The sequence below is a fragment of the Salvelinus sp. IW2-2015 genome, linkage group LG32 (assembly GCF_002910315.2).
Source record: "Salvelinus sp. IW2-2015 linkage group LG32, ASM291031v2, whole genome shotgun sequence".
NCBI lineage: Eukaryota > Metazoa > Chordata > Actinopteri > Salmoniformes > Salmonidae > Salvelinus > Salvelinus sp. IW2-2015.
Genome location: NC_036871.1, coordinates 24,319,452 through 24,344,729, shown reverse-complemented (window position 1 = coordinate 24,344,729; position 25,278 = coordinate 24,319,452). Strand labels below are relative to the sequence as shown.

Here is a 25,278-nt window from a genome sequence, read left to right as displayed (position 1 = left end):
TATTTAGTCGAATTAGTGATAGCTACTGATGGAGTAAAAAACTGGTGGAGTAAAAAAAGTGGTGTCTTTTGCTAACGTGGTTAGCTAATAGATTTACATATTGTGTCTTCCCTGTAAAACATTTWAAAAATCAGAAATGATGGCTGGATTCACAAGATCTGTATCTTTCATCTGGTGTCTTGGACTTGTGATTTAATGATATTTAGATGCTTGTATTTACTTGTGACGCTATGCTAGGCTATGCTAGTCAGCTTTTTTACTGTGGGGGGTGCTCCCGGATCCGGGTTTGGTAGCAGTGAAAGGTTAATAGCTTGATTAGGTTTACCCATTAATTGACAGGTGTGACAGGTTTTGATGAATGCAGAAACACCAGTGTCTCCTTGGGCGAGGCCCAAATCTCTTCAAACGCCCTCACTCAGTCTGAATACAGGGCTCTGCAAAGCCACTTTTGTGAGTCAAAACATACTTGTCCGTCAAAAACCACAGCTTCAGAGTCTTCAGTCTTCAATCGTTAATGTACGTGGCTATCCAATCAGGGATTGGGTTCTTAAATTGCGCTAGCATAATCAGATCACACAGCCCCTGGAAAGTGCGGTTATGAGAGGCGGAACACCAGCAATTAAACTGTGAAGATAACTCTTGCACAAACTCAACATGAGTCTGTTTATCAGCTGTTTTTAAAGTTTTAAATTGTTGGCGGTAAGCCTCAGGATCCAATTCATAAATCTGAAACACAGCCATTTTAACCTTAGCATTGCTGACACTGTTGGAGCTGAATATGCTTCCTGCGCTTTACCAGTCAACACACACTGCAACATTAAAGTGCGATCAGAATCAGGCCAACTCCTAGCGTCAGCAACGTGCTCAAACAACGAAAAGAACGTCTCAGGGTCTTTCTCATAAAATCTTGTCAACAGCCGTAAGTTTCCAACAATATCAAATGTGTCTGGGGCCCGACCGAGAGGGGAGCGACCCCTAGGTAAATCAGGGTCATCTTCCCTAAACAAACTCTCCCCCGAAAGCTTTCCATCCCTAACCAACGTCTAACCGCTCTTGTTGCAGCTTGATTTTAGCGTGCTTCAATTCCTGTTTAAATTCCAATTTCTTTTCATGCTTAACACGATCATGCTTTAGCGTAAAACAATATGCCTAAAAGGGGAAAAGAAAGGCTGTAGCGCCGAGTAGCAAATGGCACTACCCTACACAGCAGATTGCACTYACCTCCTCGCACCGTTGTCCCAACAGCGAGTAGTTTCCAGCCTGGGCAGGGGCCTGGAAACTAACCAATGTTCCTCTCTCCAACGCAGCACACAACCACCTCACGGGTGATCAACGCTGCAGGAATTGTATATACTTTGCCCTGTTCCGGGATGGGGTCGAATGCCCTGACTTTCAGTGCAACAATTGCCTGCTCACGGAGGGCTACAGAGAGGAAGTCGCTACTGATTTGCACAGGCTACTGAGAAAGCCAAGACTTGCAATTTTCTCTTTTTTCTCCACTCAGAGGGCCGTGCATCGCGCTGGGCTGATGGGAGTCTCGCCATCGGGCAGGTTTTCTTGGGTGGACTGGCCGCTGCTTGGAAGTGATCGCTCACCAACGGAGAATGAAGTCGACGGGACCTTTGTTGCTGAATCGCGGGATGATCCTCTACTGAACCTGGGTGGCCAAACAGGGAGACACGTCACCGCTCATAGTGGAAGTTGAGGTCGGCGTCCTCCACTTTGAGCCCTCTGCAGTGAAGTGATTCATGAATGAGCTGCCGACATTGAATAGCTTAGCTGCTCTGGAGCCTGATGTCTCAGCATCTTCTCATGGAGCGTCGGAGGTTCCTTCGGTTCCTTCTGTATCGGACTACATTGTGATGGCATCGCCGGGGACTAAGGTGGTTTCTGCTTCACAGGGGGTCTACGGTGGGCTCTGCTATTCCTATCATTTGTGTGGGGGGGGGGGGCGAGTTGGGGATAGGGTTGGGCTGAGGGTTACGGCTCTATATGGACAACTGCCATCAACCATTAGTATGGGAAGCTCCATGGTTAGATTGGTGGAAGTCCAAAAATACCTCTACAATTTGTTTTCCTGGAGCTAAGGGATTTGATTTATTAGATATCATGCCCACCATCAAGAAACAGATTTTTTTTTTTTTTACCTCCACAAGTCTGGTTCATCTTGGGAGCAATTTCCAAATGTCTTAAGGTACCACGTTAATCTGTACAAACAATAGTACGCAAGTATAAACACCGTGGGACCACGCAGCCGTCATACCGCTCAGGAAGGAGACGTGTTCTGTCTCCTAGAGATGAATGTACTTTGGTGCGAAGAGTGCAAATCAATCCCAGAACAACAGCAAAGGACCTTGTGAAGATGCTGGAGGAAACGGGTACAAAAGTATCTATATCCACAGTAAAACGAGTCCTCTATTGACATAACCTGAAAGGTCGCTCAGCAAGGATAAAGCCACTGCTCCAAAACTGCCATATAAAAGCCAGACTACGGTTTGCAACTGCACGTTGGGACAAAGATCGTACTTTTTGGAGAAATGTCCTCTGGTCTGATGAAACAAAAATAGAACTGTTTGGCCATAATGACCATTGTTATGTTTGGAGGAAGAAAGGGGAGGCTTGCAAGCCGAAGAATACCATCCCAACCGTGAGGCATGGGGGTGGCAGCAACATGTTGAGGGGGTGTTTTGCTGCAGGAGGGACTGGTGCACTTCACAAAATAGATGGCATCATGATGCAGGAAAATTATATGGATATATTGAAGCAACATCTCATGACATCAGTCAGGAAGTTAAAGCTTGGTCGCAAATGGTTCTTCCAAATGGACAATGACCCCAAGCATACTTCCAAAGTTGTGGCAAAATGGCTTAAGGACAACAAAGTCAAGGTATTGGAGTGGCCATCACAAAGCCTTGCCCTCAATCCTATAGAAAATTTGTGGGCAGAACTGAAAAAGCGTGTGCGAGCAAGGAGGCCTACAAACCTGACTCAGTTACACCAGCTCTGTCAGGAAGAATGGGCCAAAATTCACCCAACTTATTGTGGGAAGCTTGTGGAAGGCTACCCGAAACATTTGACCCAAGTTAAACAATTTAAAGTCAATGCTACCAAATACTAATTGAGGGCTTGCAAACTATTACACACTACAAAGGGAAGCACAGCCGCAAGCTGCCAGTGACACGAGCCTACCAGACGAGCTAAATCACTTCTATGCTCGCTTCGAGGCAAGCAACACTGAGGCATGCATGAGAGCATCAGCTGTTCCGAACGACTGTGTGATCACGCTCTGCGTAGCCGATGTGAGTAAGACCTTTAAACAGGTCAACATACACAAGGCTGCAGGGCCAGACAGATTACCAGGACGTGTGTCCGGGCATGTGCTGACCAACTGGCAGGTGTGTTCACTGACATTTTCAACATGTCCCTGATTGAGTCTGTAATACCAACATGTTTCAAGCAGAACACCACTGTGCCCAAGAACACAAAGGCAACCTTCCTAAATGACTAGACCCGTAGCACTCACGTCCGTAGCCATGGAGTGCTTTGAAAGGTTGGTATTGGCTCATATCAACACCATTATCCCAGAAACCCGAGACCCACTCCAATTTGCATACCACCCGAACAGATCCACAGATGATGCAATCTCTACTGCATTCCACGCTGCCCTTTCCCACCTGGACAAAAGGGACACTTATTTGAGAATGCTAGGTAGTGAGGGTAGGTAGCAACACATCTGCCACGCTGATCCTCAACACTGGAGCTCCCCAGGGGTGCGTGCTCAGTCCCCTCCTGTACTCCCTGTTCACCCACGACTGCATGGCCAGGCACGACTCCAACACCATCATTAAGTTTGCAGACGACACAACAGTGGTAGGCCTGATCACAGACAACGACGAGACAGCCTATAGGGAGGAGGTCAGAGACCTGGCCGGGTGGTGCCAGAATAACAACCTATCCCTCAATGTAACCAAGACAAAGGAGATGATTGTGGACTACAGGAAAAGGAGGACCGAGCACGACCCCATTCTCATCGACAGGGCTGTAGTGGAGGAGGTTGAGAGCTTCAAGTTCCTTGGTGTCCACATCAACAACAAACTAGAAATGGTCCAAACACACCAAGACAGTCATGGAGAGGGCATGACAAAGCCTATTCCCCCTCAGGAAGCAAAAAAGATTTGGCATGGGTCCTGAGATCCTCAAAAGGTTCTACAGCTGCAACATCGAGAGCATCCTGACCGGTTGCATCACTGCCTGGTACGGCAATTGCTCGGCCTCTGACCGCAAGGCACTACAGAGGCTAAGCTGCTTGCCATCCAGGACCTTTACACCAGGCGGTGTTAGAGGAAGGGCCTAAAAATTGTCAAAGACCCCAGCCACCCCAGTCATAGACTGTTCTCTCTACTACCACATGGCAAGCGGTACCGGAGTGCCAAGTCTAGGACAAAAGGCTTCTCAACAGTTTTTACCCCCAAGCCATAAGACTCCTGAACAGGTAATCAAATTGCTAACCGGACTATTTGCATTGTGTGCCCCCCCAACCCCTCTTTTTATGCTGCTGCTACTCTGTTTATCATATATGCATAGTCACTTTAACTATACATTCATGTACATACTACCTCAATTGGGCTGACCAACCAGTGCTCCCACACATTGGCTAACCGGGCTATCTGCATTGTGTCCCGCCACCTCCTCTTTTACGCTACTGCTACTCTCTGTTCATCATATATACTACCTCAAATCAGCCTGACTAACCGGTGTCTGTATGTAGCCTTGCTACTTTTATAGCCTCGCTACTGTATATAGCCTGTCTTTTTACTGTTGTTTTATTTCTTTACTTATCTATTGTTCACCTAATACCTTTTTTGCACTATTGGTTAGAGCCTGTAAGTAAGTATATCACTGTAAGGTGAATACAACACCTGTTGTATTCGGTGCACGTGACAAATAAACTTTGATTTGATTTGGATTTGTATGTAAACTTCTGACCCACTGAAAATGTCATGAAAGAAATAAAAGCTGAAATAAATATCATTCTCTATCCTATTATTCTGACATTTCTCATTCTTAAAATAAAGTGGTAATCCTAACTGACCTAAAACAGGGAATTTTTACTAGGATTAAATGTCAGGAATTGTGAAAAACTGAGTTTAAAAATATTTGGCTAAGGTGTATGTAAACTTCCGACTTCAACTGTAAGTCAGTTTTTACCATCCCCTCTTTGGTCTCTATGAGAGTTCAACGTGTTGTATCTGAAAATGGTGACATTCCAAATAGTGCTAACCGGAGAAATGTAATTGCTATTCCTAATTTGTTTAATTTTCCTAATAGGTATAATCCGATCTTTGAGTCTCCTGTTGTTCTGAAATTTCAAAGTAATCCGACTTGTATTGAAACTCCGTATGATTTTAAATGCAGAAAAGGTTTGACATTTTTACATCTTAATATTCGTAGTTGATTTCCTAAAATGGATCATGCCAAGATCTGGGCCTCTCAGGCAGACCCTGATTATTTTATTGTATCTGAGACCTGGTTAACTGATACAACCCTGGACTCTGAGGTTTCTATGGATGGTTACAATGTGTTTAGGGCTGAAAGGAAAGGCAAAGGTGGTGGTGTTGCCATTTACACAAGGAATATTCTTTCCGTCTCCCTTAAAGGCTACCTCCAGTCCTTAACAAATTGAATTGTTAGCTTTAAGTCTTCAGTTGGGTTCAAACTCAAACAGTTATAGGAATGTATCATCCACCCTCCGCCAAGAAGTGTTTACTAAACAAACTCACTGATTTATTTGCCATTTTCATTACCCCAGAGGTGTTGATTGCCTGAGATTTTAATCTTGCATGGGGAACGCAGGATGCTGACTGTTTAAATGATTTTTGTACTAATTTAAATTTGACCCTGCTGATTACAAAGCCCACTCATCCAAACTTAAAGGACCCTACGAAATCAACTTTGATTGACCTCATATTTAAAAATACTCCAGAGAAATATGCTTTGAGTGGGCTATTTGCTTTAGATATTAGTGACCACTGTCCCATTGTATGTGTCAGGGATATACAGATGCCTCGATCCAAACCTTGTCTTATCAACATTCTCTTATTTATTTATCAAGCAATCTTACAGAAACTCCCTCTATATGTAACGTCATTAATTAAGATAAAAATCACAAGTTACCAATCCCATTCACAGGAATGGATAACACTAGAGATCCCTCTAGTCTCCACAGATTTGGGAAAATCTGAGTTTAGTTTTTATGCCCCTAATTTGTGGAACAATCTGCAAAGTTCACTGCAGTTAAGATGTGCAGGTGTTTCTCAGGCAGTTTAAATTATTGATTTGGCGCCTCTATGTAGTTGAATGTGATTGCTTTTATTAAATGTCTATTATTTTTAATTTTGTTGTTGTATTGTTTTATACACGTGTATGTTGTTTTAATATTTTGTTTTTATTGTCATGTGTACAGGGCTCTGGTAAAAGAGATTTTAATCTCAATGGGGCTCCCTGTTTTAATAAAAGTTAAATAAAAATAAGACTAGTGAATACCAACCAAAGCACATCCCAATTAGCATTAACCCATCATAATGCAACAAAATACTATATGCCAAAATGTCTATGAACCAACCTTATATCACGGACGAGGCCTCATTTGTTACGAACAGGCTCTTAGCCCGTAACAAAGAGGGTGACAACACAGAGATAAAGAAATAACAATAATATATAAGTAACCAATATACAAGTAACAATAGTGTGTGTAGTCAGTAGTGTAAGTGAGTGGATGTGTGCAAAGATGCTGATAATGAGGGGTGTTGAGTGGTGCCAAAAACAAACAAACAAGCCCCAAAATGCCACAAAAAAAATACATTGTGTCTGCGTGGAGAGTCTCCTTGATGTATGGGGGAATGGTGTGTTTATCCCCGGGACACACCCGATTGCTGATGACCCTAACAGCTCCGCCCATCGACGTCTTAAGGAAAACAAGAAAATAATTAGTCACAGGTATGACGCTACAAGCTTGGCACACCTGTATTTGGGGAGTTTCTCATTCTTCTCTGCAGATCCTCTCAAACTCTGTCAGGTTGGATGGGGAGTGTTGCTGCACAGCTATTTTCAGGTCACTCCAGAGATGTTCGATCGGGTTCAAGTCTGTGCTCTGGTTGGGCCACTCAAGGACATACAGAGATTTGTCCCGAAGCCACTCCTGCGTTGTCTTGGCCGTGTGCTTAGGGTTGTTGTCCTTTTGAAGGTGAACCTTCGCCCCAGTCTGAGGTCCTGAGTGCTCTGGAGCAGGGTTTCATCAAGGATCTCTCTGTACTTTGCTTCATTCATCTTTCCCTCAATCCTGACTAGTCTCCCAGTCCCTGCCGCTTAAAAACATCCCCACAGCATGATGGTGCCACCACCATGCTTCACCGTAGGCATGGTGCCAGGTTTCCTCCAGACGTGATGCTTGGCATTCAGACAAAAGAGTTCAATCTTGGTTTCATCAGACCAGAGAATATTGTTTCTCATGGTCTGAGAGTCCTTTAGAGATGCCATTTTGCAAACTCCAAGCAGGCTGTGATGTCCATTTTACTGAGGAGTGCTTCTGTCTGGCCACTCTACCATAAAGGCCTGATTGGTGGAGTGCTGCAGAGATGGTTGTCCTTCTGGAAGATTCTCCCATCTCCACAGAGGAACTCTGGAGCTCTGTCAGCGTGACCAGTAGGTTCTTGGTCACCTCCCTGACCAAGGCCCTTCTCCCCCGATTGCTCAGTTTGGCTTGGCAACCAGCTCTAGGAAGAGCCTTGGTGGTTCCTTCTTCCATTTAAGAATGATGGAGGCCACTGTGTTCTTGGGCACCTTCAATGTTTCAGACATTTTTTGGTACCTTCCCCCAGATCTGTGCCTCGACACAATCCTGTCTCGGAGCTCTATGGACAATTCATTCAACCTCATGGCTTGGTTTTTGCTCTGACATGCACTGTGAACTGTTGGATCTTACATAGACAGGTGTGTGCCTTTCCAAATCTAGTTGTAGAAACATCTCAAGGATGATCAAGAGAAACAGGATGCAACGGAGCTCAATTTCTAGTCTCAAGGAAATGGTCTGTATTCTTATGTAAATTTTGTATTTCTGTTAGTTTTTTTGCACACAAAAAAAAGTTTTCGCTTCGTCATTATGGGGTACATACCGAGGAAAAAAAATATTTAAATACATTTTAGAATAAGGCTGCAACGTAACACAATGTGGAAAAAGGGGATGGGGTCTTAATACTTTCCGAATGCACTGTACACAGTGCTGGAGCTAGCCACTACAGAGTGCTATATCTAATTCAGTACTCAAGCATTGGTAGTTCACATAAAGGCCAAGCATAGAGTAATTACTGTAGATAACAATTCCATTTCCTCTGGTTATCAAAATCAAATCAAATGTATTTGACACATTCTTCGTTAACAACAGGTCTAGTCTAACAGTGAAATGCTTACTTACGGACCCTTCCCAACAATGCAGAGAAAAAAAAGGAGAAATAATAGAAAAATAACACAAGGAATAAATACACAATGAGTAACGATATATTGGCTTTATACACGGCCTACCAGTACCGAGTCGATTTGCAGGGGTACGAGGTAGATACAGTATGTACATATAGCTAGGTATAAAGTGAATAGGCAACAGGATAGATAATAAACAGTAGCAGCAGCGTATGTGATGAATCAAACAGGTTAGTGCAAAAAGGGGTCAATGCAGATAGTTAATTAGTTAACCAATACCTACCCAGACAAACTATTTGGCAGTCTTATGGCTTAGGGGTAGAAGCTGTTCAGAGTCCTGTTGGTTCCAGACTTAGTGCATCGGTACGATTGCCGTACGGTAGAGAACAGTCTATGACTTTGGTGGCTGGAGTATTTGACCATTTTTAGGGCCTTCCTCTGACACCGCCTGGTATATTGGTCCTGGATGGCAGGGAGCTCGGCCCCAGTGATGTACTGGGCCATATGCATTACCCTCTGTAGCGCCTTGCGTTCGGATGCCAAGCAGTTGACATACCAAGCAGTGATGCAGCCAGTCAAGATGCTCTCAATGGTGCAGCTGCAGAACTTTGAGAATCTGAGGGCCCATGCCAAATCTTTTCAGCCTCCTGAAGTGGAAGAGAAGTTGTTGTGCCTTTGTCACGACTGTGTTGGTGTGTGTGGACCATGATAATTCCTTAGTGATGTGGACACTGAGGAAATTGAAGCTCCACTACAGCCCCGTCGATGTGGATGGGGGCATGCCCAGTAGTCCACGATCAGCTCCTTTGTCTTGCTGACATCGAGGGAGAGGTTGTTGTCCTGGAACCCCACTGCCAGGCCACTGACCACCTCTCTATAGACTGTCTCATCGTCGTCATGTCAGGAAGTGCAGGATCCAGTTGCAGAGGGAGGTGTTCGGTCCCGAGCTTAGTGATGAGCTTGGAGGACACTATGGTGTTGAACGTTAAGCTATAGTCAATGAACAGCATTCTCACATAGGTGTTCCTCTTGTCCAGGTGGGAGAGGGCAGTGTGGAGTGTATTAGAGATTGCCTCATCTGTGGATCTGTTGGGGTGGTATTTGAATTGGAGTGGGCCCAGGGTATGTGGGATGATGGTGTTGATGTGAGACATGGCCAGCCTTTCAAAGCATTTAATGGCTACAGATGTGTGCTACGAGCGATAGTTATTTAGACACGTTACCTTGCTGGGCACTACTTGCTTCTTTCTTCAATAAGTAACATTGCATGCGTCAATGACATCAGCCAGTGGTATGAAAGTGCTTTGAAATGTGCATGACCCATGTATGTGAGACCTTAGATGGCTTAAAGGTTCTGCACGGTCAATCCGACAACTGCAGTGGCCGTACACCATTTACAGTGATACGGCCTCTGCAGAACTCAGGGCATTCATAATTCTTGCGCTTCGTGGAGCAGAGCTGTTGTGAAGTAAGTTGTCAAGGAAGTGAGTTTGTGTTTATACAGGACCTCCCGCCCCCACCTACTGTCAACCAATCGTGTCAATTCAGAGCTACAGTATATGGAGCCCTCGGCATTGTTAGAACACTTGGGAGGTGCATGGTGATGCGGTACGGAGCTCAATTTGACCTCCGCAACCCTCTGGAGGCTCCGCAATTGCGTCACACCCTCCGTATGGAGCCTCGGAATCGCATTTTTGSAACAAGCATAAATTGGCTTTTAGCTTAAAATGTCACCTGCAACAGCTTGTTATTACTATGATCTAAGTTGCTAGAAATGTATATGTCCCATGTATGAGAGACCTTAGAACGATTAGGTTACATGTCTCTTGTATGTTTTTTATATACAATACGTGCAACATTTCAGTTGTCTAAATGTCATCCACCCATTTAAGTCATATTACAGGACTCTATGAATCTTGTATGTGTATTTGTTGCCATATGTATTACTTACAAGTTCCATGTAGAACATAAGAATCTTGTTAAATTCTTACATATCTTTTCAATAAGGGATAATATTTCAGCCTTAAGAAGAAGCAACAGCTAGCTGACTCAGCCTTGGGATTCATTAGCAGAGGCCATTTTGAGGTTGTTACTTCTCTGTGACACTAGTTCTAAGGGCAATTATTTGAGCCCAACATGGAGACAATTAGCCAGTGTAGCAGGTTGGGTAACCAGCCGTGTAATGCATCACTGGGATTGGTCATTAGACAGGAAGATGTGGAGGGAGGCTGGGGTGGCTGAGGTGCCCTGTGGACCTTCTGGGGCAATGGACCATGCTGTGGGCGCTTTAGCATGTGTGGTGAATTATGTTCCCGAGACACATATTCTAAAGTTGCTCTTAACTTCAACTTGCTCTCTGTGTGATGTTCTCATCTGATAGAGCTGCCTATAGTCATGAGCTATCCATATACAATTGAGGTTTTATGATATTGCATAATCAAAGATGGTGAAAATGTGTGTTTACGAGGACCATCTGAAGGATAGGCTACCCATTGCTATGGCAGTCAGCAGAAAATCATACAACACAATTATTAACTCTCTGCCAAAGAATACTGCCAACCAGTTACAGTATAAAGGACAAAACAAAGAGTAAAATCTTCCTCAGCCCCAGAGCCTACTGTCTGCTGGAGAAATATGTGTTGCTGGAGGCTAAAGGTGTCTGTGCTGCTGATAAAAATAAACAATGCGTTTATATAGGATCCAGCCTATTCTTCAACACAGGAACAACTCCACAGGGGAAGTTGTTTTCACTTCTGACAAGAGTGGGGACGAGCTATGGTTAGGGATCCAGGTAGTTTCAATGAACAATTCAGACAGAAGGACTCAACTCAGCTTTATAGTTAATTGCTGCAGAGCCACGTTAGTCAGTCCATTATTTATTCAAACCCACTCACGCTGCTGCTATATTGATTAATATTACCATTAATATGTATCTATTTTACCCGTATACATATACAGTACCCCCTGGACATTGTAATTATGGTACTGGCACTTATTTACTTTTTCTTTTCGTACTTCGTGTGTTTTCTTACTTTATAGTATTACTTTATATTATTTCCTCTCACCTTGATACTGAATATTGAGAACTGCATTGTTGGGAAAGAGCTTGTAAATAAGCATTTCACTGTACTGTTTTACACCTGCTGTATCCTGTGCAAAGAAACGTTGAAACTATAAACTGGCTGTGTACTCCAGAAGCGTTAATAGATCATTTTGTATAGAGATCTTTCAGAAATGATCCGAGTCAACAACAGTTAGAGGTCAAAGAAAAACAGAATAGCCCGCAATTAAAAATCTGAATACTCTGAATGAAAATATCAGATGTTGGAGAACTTATACTGCCCCTATTCCCTATATAGTGTACTTCTAGTGCTCTACCCATTAGGCTTTGGTCAAAAGTAGCGCACTATATAGGGAATAGGAGGCCGTTTGGGATGCATCCCAAGTGTTTAATGAAGACCAGTTGGATTTGACTGACCTGACAGGGCATCATAGAAGTCATCCTCTGTGAGTGTGTATAGTGTGGCTTTACAGAGGGACTGCTGGTCTACTTCCTGGTGCTCTGTAGCTAACATCTGGAGAGCCTCTGACAGTAGCTTGTTCTTCTCTACTTCCTGTTCCAACTTCACACATACACACGTTGGCACTTTAGACGAGACATGGCACAGCATGCCATTACAAACACTATCCCACACAACATTAATTTGTTTTAATCGATCTGATAAACAGTGAAAGATGTTTTTGTGTGTTATTAATCACTCCCTCTGTAGAGTTTGTAGTTGAAGCTGCTCCTGACGGGTAGGCAGGCCATTGTTCTAAACCCCGTCCTACAGATCCAGTTTCCTCCACTCGGAACCAAACACCCCCATCTCAGAGAGCAATGTGGGCCAGGATCAAGTGTCTTTCCTGGGCAACCTGAGCTCGGTTGCTGGCCATTCCCCCCTGTCTGATGCTGCTGGTATGGATCCTCCACTAACAGGAGGACAGTAGTAAAAAGCACTACGACAAAACAACACTTACCAAGCAACATCATAAGTCAGAACCCGGGCGTTGACCACTCAAGAGACCGCTGGAAAGAAAGTCAACCTACTTCGAGTTACATTAATACAGTTTCTCCTTTGATGCGTTTCCAGAGAAAATAAGTACTATGGTAAATAAATAAATACTTTGTCTAAAATACTTTCCCTACTGAGGGGAGAAGTTGATTGAATTCCATGAGTAAAGAAAGCACAGTAACTGAAGACAAAAACAAAGTGAGCCAAGTTTCCACAGAGTGAAAAGATGCCAAAGTCACCATGGGAAAGGATGACAGGCAAACAGCCTCAGCTGATCGTCTCCATCAGAAACTGGAGCCCGTAAATCAGGCTGTAAATCTTAGATAGCGAGAGCGGCCACCATTTTCAATTAAAGTTATGAGAAAAAAATAAAAAAAATAAACTTCAATTATCCTGCCTGAAGGACTGTTTCACATCACACTGCGCACGTAGCCTACACACAATCATGTACACACACACACATACTCCCTCCCCGAGGGGCAGTTTCTAATAATAGGTGATGTTTCCTTTATTACAACCTATTGTGGCTGTCTGACATTCACCTTGGTGTGTTACTGTATGACTTATTGTGGTACAATGCACACATTGTTGAGCTTGTTGTCGTCACAGTCAAAAGGGCATGTGGACAAGCAATACCACAACCTCAGCAAAACACTAATGTAAAACTCATACTGTAATCAGTGGTGTTTAATAACCACTAGGTCATAGCTACTTGAGAGGTAGGGGGACAGAGTGAGAGGGTACTTGTTATCTATTCTATATGATGACGTAAAGGATTAGTGAATATTATATATCATGGCTCTTGAACATAAGGAGGAAAAATAACCACTTTAAACCCAGAGGCCAGATAGCAATTCCAAGACAGAATACTTCAATACAGAGGACGATAAACAAAACCCCTTTAATACCAGAAGAGTCACTGGAGGGTGCAGTGACTCTGATAGAATGTTGAAGTCCTCAGATTGTTTCTTAAAATGTCAGGACACTTACATAGGTAGATGGTAAACTGACAACTCAAAGTAATTGCATTGTAAGTTCACAATAGTAGGTGCTGATTCATACAAAAACATTCTCCATCCCTTCTAACCCAGACGATAGATCAGACAATTATCATAATATACACTCCATCTGTTCTCTATGGCTCTAATTGGAGTCTAGCCCAATGTTAATTACCCCAGCCTGCTCCAGTGCTGCAGCTGAGGTCAGAGAGATGAGGAAGACTCCTGTGAATCAATATGCTAACACAGGTTGTGCTGAGCTGCTTCAAAAAGAGCTCCATTTGTGATCAATACATGATCAGATTGGCAGGTGGGATGCTAAAAAGGTGAATTTATCACAACAGATAGGATCCTTACTTTCCATCCATCCTTTGATGGAACAACACATCAAACAAGGTAAAAGGCCAGGTAAACACATTTTATATACAATACCTGAAACCACATCAAAATTGAATCCTGAACTCAATACAACAGGATTCATTTTTGTCAAACCCATTCCTTGTGTCAGACTTACAAAAAGTCTAGTTTGAATGTAGAATGGCTGTGTCCTGATTTTTCACCCTTCTCCCAAATGGGAGTGGGCAAGTCCACACGTTGGGGGTGGAGAATTGGGACTCACTTTCTGAAGGGTGGAACATCAATTTCTTTTAAGAAATGCGGGTGAATTATATCCATACTATAAATAGATGCCTTTGACATTCTACTGAATAGATGCCTTTGATTCTGCTGTCTGGCACCATAGTGTCAGAAACAGTCCATTTAGTCTTCTCTCTCCCCCCCATACAAGTTACAGTGCAGTAGGCCTGTCAACACATTCACATCAGCTAAAAAGACATCCTCTAGAGATCTCAATGGAGGTTAGGGAGAGTTGGTACTGTAGCGAGAAGGAGAACATAACCAGATGCTGTCTTAAATAGGTCAGGGTTAGTTCCAGTCCGTATGCTCTGGAAGGGGATTTGCTTAGATGTAGCATAAATAATGGAAAATATCAGATATTTCAATTAGAAATGAGCCTCTCTATTGACCAAGGCCAGTTGTTTAATGCTGAAAGATGCTTTTTTTCCCACATCTACCCCTCTCCATTTTCAACTTAGATCAAGGAATATCAACAGTAGAACATTCTAGATTTAATTCTAGGACATAAATGATGAGAAACTGCCATTTTGATTAGCATAACATATGCTGCCTTTTATATCCACCAGATGGAACATCCTTACAAATAGTATATTCATTCTCACTCTGCCTGTGAAATAAAACAAGCACTTGTAAACACTAAACTCACTCTACTCAGAACAAGGTAGTCTTGCTCATCTATGTAGCTACAGAAACTAATTGAGCTCACGTTGCAGCAGGAGCCCGAGCCAAGGCTCACAAGACCATCTGAAGCGGTAGCTTGGCTCTGTAGAACCATCCGGGAATACTTTGTTGTGTAACGTGCCCCAGTGCTTTCTTTCTCTCTTACCCTCCTCTCCTCCCCCTATCCCATCCCCCCAGCCTCTCGCCTCAGCACACACAGCGCTATTTTAAGCTCCGCTGAGGCTCTGTGGCTGTGCTGTACTCTGTTTCGAAAGCCTCGGAGAATCACAGCTCCCAGTCTCGCTGCCCGGGACCCTGAAGCTGCAAGCTTTAACTTTGTTTTCACGCTAGAGAGGAAAGAGATTCTGATTCAAACGGGTCCTATTGAATACTAGATACACTACTGTACAGTGTTGACATCCATGATACATCTAAATGGGGTTATTTTGCACTAAGCGGTTTCGTCTCTTCACTACCCTCCCAATTGTGCATTTAATATTTACATAATGGAGTAGAATTAACTAAACATGGAAACAACAACAAAAGGTCCTGGGGCCTGTTTAGTAGAGTGCAATGTTACTGGACATTCTAATCAAGTCATCTCTATTTATTATACAGTTGAAGTCGGAAGTTTACATACACCTTAGCCAAATACATTTAAACTCAGTTTCACAATTCCTGACATTTAATCCTAGTACAAAATCCCTGTTTTAGGTCAGTTAGGATCACCACTTTATTTTAAGAATGTGAAATGTCAGAATAATAGTAGAGAGAATGATTTATTTCAGCTTTTATTTCTTTCAACACATTCCCAGTGGGTTAGACGTTTACATACACTCAATTAGTATTTGGTAGCATTGCCTTCAAAATCGTTGAACGTGGGTCAAACGTTTCAGGTAGCCTTCCACAAGCTTCCCACAATAAGTTGGGTGAATTTTGGCCCATTCCTCCTGACAGAGCTGATGTAACTGATTCAGGTTTGTAGGCCTCCATGCTCGCACACACTTTTTCAGTTCTGCCCACAAATGTTCTATGGGATTGAGGTCAGGGCTTTGTGATGGCCACTCCACTACCTTGACTTTGTTGTCCTTAAGCCATTTTGCCACAACTTTGGAAGTATGCTTGGGTCATTGTCCATTTGGAAGAACCATTTGCGACCAAGCTTTAACTTCCTGACTGATGTCTTGAGATGTTGCTTCAATATATCCACATAACTTTCCTGCCTCATGATGCCATCTATTTTGTGAAGTGCACCAGTCCATCCTGCAGCAAAGCAACCCCCACAACATGATGCTGCCACCCCGTGCTTCAAGGTTGGGATGGTGTTCTTTGGCTTGCAAGCCTCCCCCTTTTTCCTCCAAACACAACGATAGTCATTATGGCCAAACAGTTCTATTGTCGTTTCATCAGACCAGAGGACATTTCTCCAAAAAATACAATCTTTGTCCCCATGTGCAGTTGCAAACCGTAGTCTGGCTTTTCTATGGCGTTTTTGGAGCAGTGGCTTCTTCCTTGCTGAGCGGCCTATCAGGTTATGTCGATATAGGACTTGTTTTACTGTGGATAAAGATATTTTTGTACCCGTTTCCTCCAGCATCTTCAAAGGTCCTTTGCTGTTGTTCTGGGATTGATTTGCACTTTTCGCACCAAAGTACATTCATCTCTAGGTGACAGAACACGTCTCCTTCCTGAGCGGTATGACGGCTGCGTGGTCCCACGGTGTTTATACTTGCGTACTATTGTTTGTACAGATTAACGTGGTACCTTAAGACATTTGGAAATTGCTCCCAAGATGAACCAGACTTGTGGAGGTAAAAAAAAAAAAACTGAGGTCTTGGCTGATTTCTTTTGATTTTCCCATAATGTCAAGCAAAGAGGCACTGAATTTGAAGGTAGGCCTTGAAATACATCAACAGGTACACCTCCAATTGACTCAAATTATGTCAATTAGCCTATCAGAAGCTTCTAAAGCCATGACATAATTTTCTTGAATTTTCCAAGCTGTTTAAAGGCACAGTCAACTTAGTGTATGTAAACTTCTGACCCACTGGAATTGTGATACAGTGAATTAAGTGAAATAATCTGTCTGTAAACAATTGTTGGAAAAATTACTTGTGTCATGCACAAAGTAGATGTCCTAACCGACTTGCCAAAACTATAGTTTGTTAACAAGACATTTGTATAGTGGTTAAAAAACATATTTAATGACTCCAACCTAAGTGTATGTAAACTTCTGACTTCAACTGTATTTTTAACATATCTGAACATTTGACCTCCGAATACAGCCTGGTTCTACATGCTGTGATCCCAGCGACAAAATTCAGACTGTAAAAGAGACAGGAAGTGTTTAGGTTCATCTTCAGGTCCCGTGCAGTGAGCTGGCCCGCTGAGAGAGGTCAGTGCGGAGAGCAGGGCACAGACCTGGGCTCAGGTCACCATCTCCCCTGGTGAGAGATGAAAGACAGGGTGACTCATTGAGGAGACGAGGGGTTATGGCTGCCTGGCATCTGTCTGTGATGCTGTTCCCTGAGGGGTTGGAGGCGGCTGTCATTCTGTTTTGTGGACATACTGTACGTGAATGACTTTAAAAGTCTCAAACAAAACCACTGATACTGGTGACAAAAACCAAGTGACAGCAGTTGTTTTTGTTTCTACAGATTTAAAAAATATATAACATGGAGCCAGTGTTTTTGTTGTGACTTAGGTGTGGGTAAGTGTCAAAGATGTTTCTGAGACAGTTGCATAGAAGTTTGTGTATGTGTATGCGGGCATCAGACTCCACTTTAAGGAGTTTCTGCACCGCCTACATAGGAAAACAAAGCAGGAAAAACAAAGACAAATGAGACATCCACAATTCAAAGGCCAATCACATGCTCTCTCCCCCTGCCTGAGAGAAATCATTTTGACTTCTTTGCTAATAGTCCAAATCTGGATATAATGAATGATCTGGGTCAGGGAATATTCACCCACTGGGGGGACGACTGTAACTGCAGCTATACCCCCAAATGACTCACATCATCTTCATATCACACATATGTGATAACTAAAAGCTGCCCATAACACAACAACAAATCACAACAAACCCAACAACATGCAGCTCAATGTTAACTTTGGATCTTGATCATAATGTTTCCTTTGTCAGGAAAATCTTCTGGCCATACCAGTTCAACATGACGTCAGGAGTTTTTCCTCATCAGTTACGCAGTCCGGAAAAACTCCCGGCTCCACCAGTATTACATGACTGTGGCCCTGAGTTTTCCTTGGTCAGATACAGTCAGGAAACACTTAGGGCACTTTGGGATATGCAAAAAACACATTTCCAATTCACACGTGTATATAATACACACTTGTAGATGTGTGAAATATGACAAATATAAGCACCAATCAAATTATTATCATCATCAACAGGCAAAGAATGGCTATTTAGGCAGAAGCTGCAGCAGTAGAAACAGTAGTAGTGAGAGCTGTGCCGTGATAGGAACAGAGGGATGGAGATGGATGGATTAGTGTTAATACTGTCCATCTCTCCCTCCTGGACACTCTGCTAGGTGTCTTAATCCCATTAGTCTGATCTCACACATCCAACTCAGAGATGGAGCCGACACACATCGTTGTGCTTGTTCAGACATCCCGGTGATCCGTTGTCCAAGCAACCAATCCTGTTTCGACTGTCTGGCCAGTGAGCCTTGTTTATGACACTCACTTTGCATCGCTTACTATGGATAGAATCTTCTAGAATGCTGCTAGATATTCTGAGCGCTATCAGACAGCACTAGCCCAGGACCAGCAAGCAGAAGGCAATGTATCCAACCACTGTGGAGTCATTTGAATGCCAGCTCAAAACTGTATTTTTTTAATCCGAAAAGGTGAGAAGGAAATACAAACTTTTCCAAGCATACACTACATGGCGAAATGCTTGTCGAACAGCTCATTCCAAAATCATGGGTATTAATATGGATTTGGTCGCCCCTTTGCTACTATACCACCGCCTCCACTCTTCTGGAAAGGCTTTCCACTAGATGTTGGAACATTGCTGCGGGTACTTGCTTCCATTCAGCCACAAGAGCATTAGTGAGGTCGGGGACTGATGTTGGCCAATTAGACCTGTACGCAGCCAGATTTCCAATTCATCCCAAAGGTGTTCGAGGGGGTTGAGGTCAGGGCTCTGTGCAGGCCAGTCAAAGTCTTCCACACCGATCTTGACAAACCATTTCTGTATGGACCTCGCTTTGTGCATGGGGGCATTGACATGCTGAAACCGGAAAGGGCCTTCGGCAAACTTGGAAGCACAGAATCATCTAGAATGTTATTGTATGCTGCAGTGCTAAGATTTCCCTTCACTGGAACTAAGAGACTTAGCCCGAACCATAAAAAAAACAGCCCGAGACATTATTCCTCCTCCACCAACCTTTACAGTTGGCAATATGCATTGGGGCAGGTAGCGTTCTCATGGCATCCGCCAAACCCAGATTCGTCCGTCGGACTGCCAGATGCTGACGCGTGATTCATCACACTAGAGAGCACGTTTCCACTGCTCCAGAGTCCAATGGCTGCGAGCTTTACACCACTCCAGCCGACACTTGGCATTGCGCATGGTGATCTTAGGCGTGTGTGTGGCTGCTCTGCTATGGAAACCCATTTCATGAAGCTCTCGACGAATAGGTATTGTGCTGACGTTGCTTCCAGAGGCAGTTTGGAACTCGGTAGTGAGTGTTGCAACCGAGGACAGACGCACTATGCGCTTCAGCACTTGGCGGTCCAATTCTGTGAGCTTGTATGGCCTACCAGTTCGCGGTTGAGCCATTTTTGCTCCTAGACGTTTCCACTTCACAATAACAGCACTTACAGTTGACCGGGGATGCTCTAGCAGGGCACAAATGGGGAAAATGGACTTGTTGGAAAGGTGGCATGTAGTGTAGGTTTCTTACCATGAAGTTGCTGAAATACTGGCTGATTATTGCAGCCATATCATCAGTGACTTACTACATTCAAACCAGGACTTCAGCCTTGCTCTTTCTGTATTGCAGAGGGACTCTATTGTCATACAACCTTCCCTCCGGAAATGTCATAGCACCAGATGTTGAAGTCCAAGTTCACTAAATACAGCAGCACTGTGAGCACAGCTTGTCCTTACTGTATGTAAAATGTATTGCTAAATCCTCTACTAATTCTCTACTCTTTCAATTTTTTCCCAAAACAAACATTTTCAGCTCTTCGTCAGGTACCTCTTATAATGCTCTAACAACATGACAGAGTACACTGCAATAAAACCCAATGTCATAAAATGCATATTACCAGATAAAAGTTGTAAATTCACTGAACACTATGCAAAACCCTCTTCATGCACACTCAATGGCACACTTCACCATCAGAGCAGTCAAGATGACTTGTTCTGAATGTAAAATGCCTGTTTTTAATTATCTATGTACATTGCAAAAGAGACCCTACCCTGGTCTCAATGGTGACTCCCTGTTTAAATAAAAGGTAAAGTAAATACATTTAAGAAACACTCACCTGAACAACCTTCAAGTACTTAGCCTCAGAATGAAACAAGCACAGATTATAAAGAGCAGCCTAATGCAAGTAGACCCATAGTAGTTCAGAAGACAATGAAAAACAAAGAGAGGATGTTTGTCTGTACCTGAGTGGATAGAGGGTGCTGCTGTCACTTTTCCTTCTCCTGTCCTCGGGATGCTCTGCTGGGTGGTAGAAGTGTGCCTGCCTCTGTGAACGCTCGCGCGCGCGTGTGTGTGTGTGTGTGAAAGCATGTGTCTTTACCTGAGTGTTAATAAGCACGTGCAACAAGTTCCGACTCCAAATGCCAAGCGTTTCCCTTAAGCAAGAGCGTGTGTGTGTGCCTGCACTGATCTGCAAGCAGAGTGCAGAGCTCAGCATAAAAGCGGATCTTGCTCGGGCTGTGTCCTTGCTACAGGCTCGCTAGTGATTACCACTCTGTTCTACTGATGTCCCAAGGGCACGGCCGCTAGGACAGGTGCACACACAAACACACACAAACCCTCCCTTCTATACATACACAGCCATCAGCCCCTGCCAATTCACTACCCCTCCCTTGTCACACACAGCTACTGGCCAGTCACAGCAGGGGAGGGGCTTGAGGCTTCCCATTCACCATGAATGCATGAGCCAATAAGAACACAGCCCACTTGTAAACAATTGTGTAAGCATCAATACAACTGAATGGGCCTGGGCTAGCTTAGCTTGTGTTCACACAAGCAGGGCTAACTGAAACCAACTGTCACTTTTCTGGAGTAGAATATTAAAAATAAGGTAACAATGGAACTCTGTGATTGGCTAGCCCTGAAAAAGTCGGAATCTGTGTTGGTTTGAGTTCCGGTCTGGGTGTGTGCGTGTAGACTAGTGGTTTCAAACTGTGGTCCGCAGTGCAGGTGGTCTGCAAAATGTTTTAGTGTTTATTTATTTTAGATCAAGAGCTTTTGATAGTGATTTGGTGGGCTCCGGAACGGAAATATTTGGGAACCGCTGGTGTTGACTTCATCTGACCTGGAGGGAGTCTGTGAGGTGTCGTAGCTGAATCAGAATTAGTTAGGTAACATAGATAAATAAGATGTTTTATTTACTTTATACTTGTCATTAGAATGTCTTCTTTTGGACTATACTGTTGGCAGTTGCATTTTCCTTTCTCTCTCTAGGGAAAAGTCACTTGGGGCCCAGAGAGGGAAGAGGTCAGGCTTGTCTTTTACATGTCTGGTAATAGGCAGAATATCAGAAAGGGAGAAGTCAGGTTTGAACATTGTCTTTCATAGGTGTATATATCTGTGAAACCATGTGAAGGGCTCCACTATGTCTGTACTCCAGTCATACCCTCCTTCTCCCATTGGGGGGAGGAGTATGACAGTGTCTGGAACCATTATACCACCCCTCTGATGTTGAACTTATCTTCCATAGTATATGACCTAGAGSTTCACTCCCCTTAGTGAGCTTCTCCAGGAGTGGGGAGAAGAGGGGTTGTATTTGAGATGGGAGTATCTAGAATTGAAAATTGATATATGCCATTGGATGAGGTAATGTTTTGGTACTATGAAGTACCAAGAACGAGAAGTAGAACCTCGTCTAAGAGACCAAACTGAACGATAATGTACAGCTAATGCTATCTGGCTATGGGATACTCTTCTTTCAAGTAAAAGGCCCTTTGTGAAGTTCCTAAGATCTGTGGTTCGTCATGTGAGTTGAGAGGGGTGTATCTTGGCTATAAAAGATACTAAGAATTGTTTTGTAAGCACTCAGAGAATTCATTTATAGACACTGAATTGATCTGAGAGTCAAAAGGGCTATGGTGAAGCTCATATAATTAAAGATGGAATTTAAAATATAACTCTGACTTGTGTGGTTTGTAAACTCTCATCATTTAGTAATACAGGAAATTACCACGACAGAGGTCGCCAAGATCCATCTTCATCCCCCTCATCCGTCTGCTCCTGGGTAGAGTGACAGCTGCTGTTGGCCACATGCTCCTCCAGGGCATCCAACCATCTCTGTACCCATGTACATACAAGCACAAATAAAAACACTTCACAGAACTAGGCCTATGTGTTGTAAACTATGAAGTACGTTGTCCCAAACCACATAATCTATACTAGGAGAACTAGTCCCCTTTTCTTATAGCCTCTGGATCCATCTTGGATGACACCTTAAAGTGATGGAGACCAAAGATCAAAGCACTGGAGGCTGAAGAAGCACTAGTCCCATGCTTTAACCTGGAGAGGAACATGAATGACATAAGACCTAAATGAGTGACAGACATTAAAACAATAGACATTAAAGATATGACAGTAGGTTTTTCTAATGTCAACATAATGTGACAGATATGCATTGCAAGAATGGAGGAGGGTAGGCCTGTACATAACCGTGAAAGGTTAACTAATTGTCTGTTGTGCTGTCCACATCTTAATGTGTGGTAGAGCATGGAGAACAGTGCCCTGGTGCCTATCTACTCTGCAGTGAGCTTTCATCAGAGCCTTGGAGCCTCGCTTCCGGACACCAGCCACTGCATCATCTCTGGAAACAAACACACAAAGATATCCCTGCACTGCCTCAGGCTCTTCAGGGGAAAAGAGGAGCAGGTTGCTGTGTATCCAATAGGGAGGAAGGGAGAGGAGAGTAAGGGTGGAAGTAGCTTAAAGACTCACTGTCTTGGATACCAGAATAGAACTCCGTTTTGAATGACCACCCAATAGGAATGCCATCCCAGAAAACTGGCACTCTGTGAGGGTCAAACACAGCATCACTACATTTCAATGTCAGTTTTCAGAAGTTTCAGAAACACTAAACATCAGTTCCCAAATATAGTAATTCTATAGTAGGTATAAATAATTCCATTCTGTTCAAGATTGTACAGTATATTTCAAAATACACTGCTCAAAAAAATAAAGGGAACACTAAAATAACACATCCTAGATCTGAATGAATGAAATATTCTTATTAAATACTTTTTTCTTTACATAGTTGAATGTGCTGACAACAAAATCACACAAAAATGATCAATGGAAATCAAATTTATCAACCCATGGAGGTCTGGATTTGGAGTCACATTCAAAATTAAAGTGGAAAACCACACTACAGGCTGATCCAACTTTGATGCTAATGTCTTGAACTAAGTCAAAACAGGCCTCAGAGTGTGTGTAGCTGCTCCACAGTGCTGTATGACCTCCCTACAACGCTGGCATGCTCCTGCAATGAGGTGCGGATGGTCTCCTGAGGGATCTCCTCCCAAACTGACTAAAGCATCCGCCAACCCTGGACAGTCTGTCGGTGCCAAAGTGGCGTGTGATGGAGCGAGACATGATGTCCCAAGTGCTCAATTGGATTCAGGTCTGGGAACGGGCGGGCCAGTCCATAGCACAATGCTTCCTCTTGCGGAACTGCTGACACCCCCAGCCATGAGGTCTGGCATTGTTTTGCATTAGGAGGAACCCAGGCCAACCGCACAGCATATGGTCTCACAAGGGTCGAGGATCTCATCGGTACCTAATGGCAGTCAGGCTACCTCTGCGAGCACATGAGGGCTGTGCGGCCCCAAAACAATGCACCCCACACATGACTGACCACCGCCAACCGGTCATGCCTGGAGGAGTTGGCAGGCACAGAACGTTCTCCCACGGCGTCTCCAGAACTCTGCCACACGTGCTGTGAACCTTGCTTCATCTGTGAAGAGCACAGGGCGCCAGTGGCGAATTTGCAATCTTGTGTTCGCTGGCAAAATGCCAACGTCCTGCACGGTGTTGGGTCTGTACCAACCCACCTGTGACGTCGGGCCCTCATCACCTCATGGAGTCTGTTTTTCTGAACCGTTTGAGAGACACATGCACATTTGTGGCTGGCCTGGAGTCATTTTTGCGGGCTCTGGCAGTGCTCCTCCTTGCCACAAAGGCGGAGGTAGCGGTCTGCTGCTGGGTTGTTGCCTCCTACACGTCTCTGATGTACGGCCTGTCTCCTGGTAGGCCCTCCATGCCCTCTGACTGCACGCTGACGAGTACACAGCGAAACCTTGGCCAACAGCTCGCATGAATGTGCCATCCTGATAGCTGCACTACTGAGCCACTTTTGGGTTGTAGACTCCGTTCGCTAACCAATAGAGGTGAAAGACCGCCAGCATTCAAAGTGACGCAAAACATCAAGCCAGGAAGCATAGGAACTGAGAAGTGGTCTGTGGTCACCACCTGTAGAACCACTCCTTTATTGGGGGTGTCTTGCTAATTGCCTATAATTTCCACCTTTTGTCTATTCCATTTGCACAACAGCATGTGAAATTTATTGTCAATCAGTGTTGCTTCCTAAGTGGACAGTTTGATTTCACAGAAGTGTGATTGTGTTGTTTAAGTGTTCCCTTTATTTTTTTGAGCAGTGTATATTCATATTTGCTTAGAATAAATACAAAAGACACACATAGGAGGCCTTCAACGTTCGGCATAACACAAGTCATATCCTCTAGGGGAAGAATTTTTTCTTTTTGTTTCAGTAGAATCACAGAATCAGCAGCTTTTTGCTCCAATGTTCCTCTCGCATCTCACCTTGTCATGACTGCCCACCAGAATCTGCTTAATCTCCTCACTGCAGGCCAGGTCAAAAACGGTTTGGTCTGCAACAGAACATAGCCATTTATCAGTCATTTATCAATGACATCCTGCTAGCTGACAGGGAGGGAGGCAGTGAATACAACACATATGCGTCCCAAATGGAACCTTATTCTAGTGCACTATTTTGACCAGGGAGAATAGGGCTCTGGTAAAAGTCAGTGCACTATGTAGGGAATAGGGTGTCATTTGGGACTCAACCATAGACACCGACTAAGTAGATTTTGCTTTGTAAATGTTAGGCAAAATCTATATGCCTGTTCTATACATTATGAAATGCAAGTGATTTGAAACTGCATCCAGGCTCTTCATAAAGTAATATCCATCCAAACATGTAAGTCACAA

The 25,278-nt window shown here is 43.7% G+C and overlaps 1 pseudogene; it reads right to left on the bottom strand.

Annotated features, from left to right (window-relative positions):
- Positions 1-20,781, bottom strand: part of LOC111956290 (oxysterol-binding protein-related protein 1-like) — a 44,263-nt pseudogene extending 23,482 nt beyond the window's left edge.
- Positions 20,782-25,278: the final 4,497 nt, after the last annotated feature.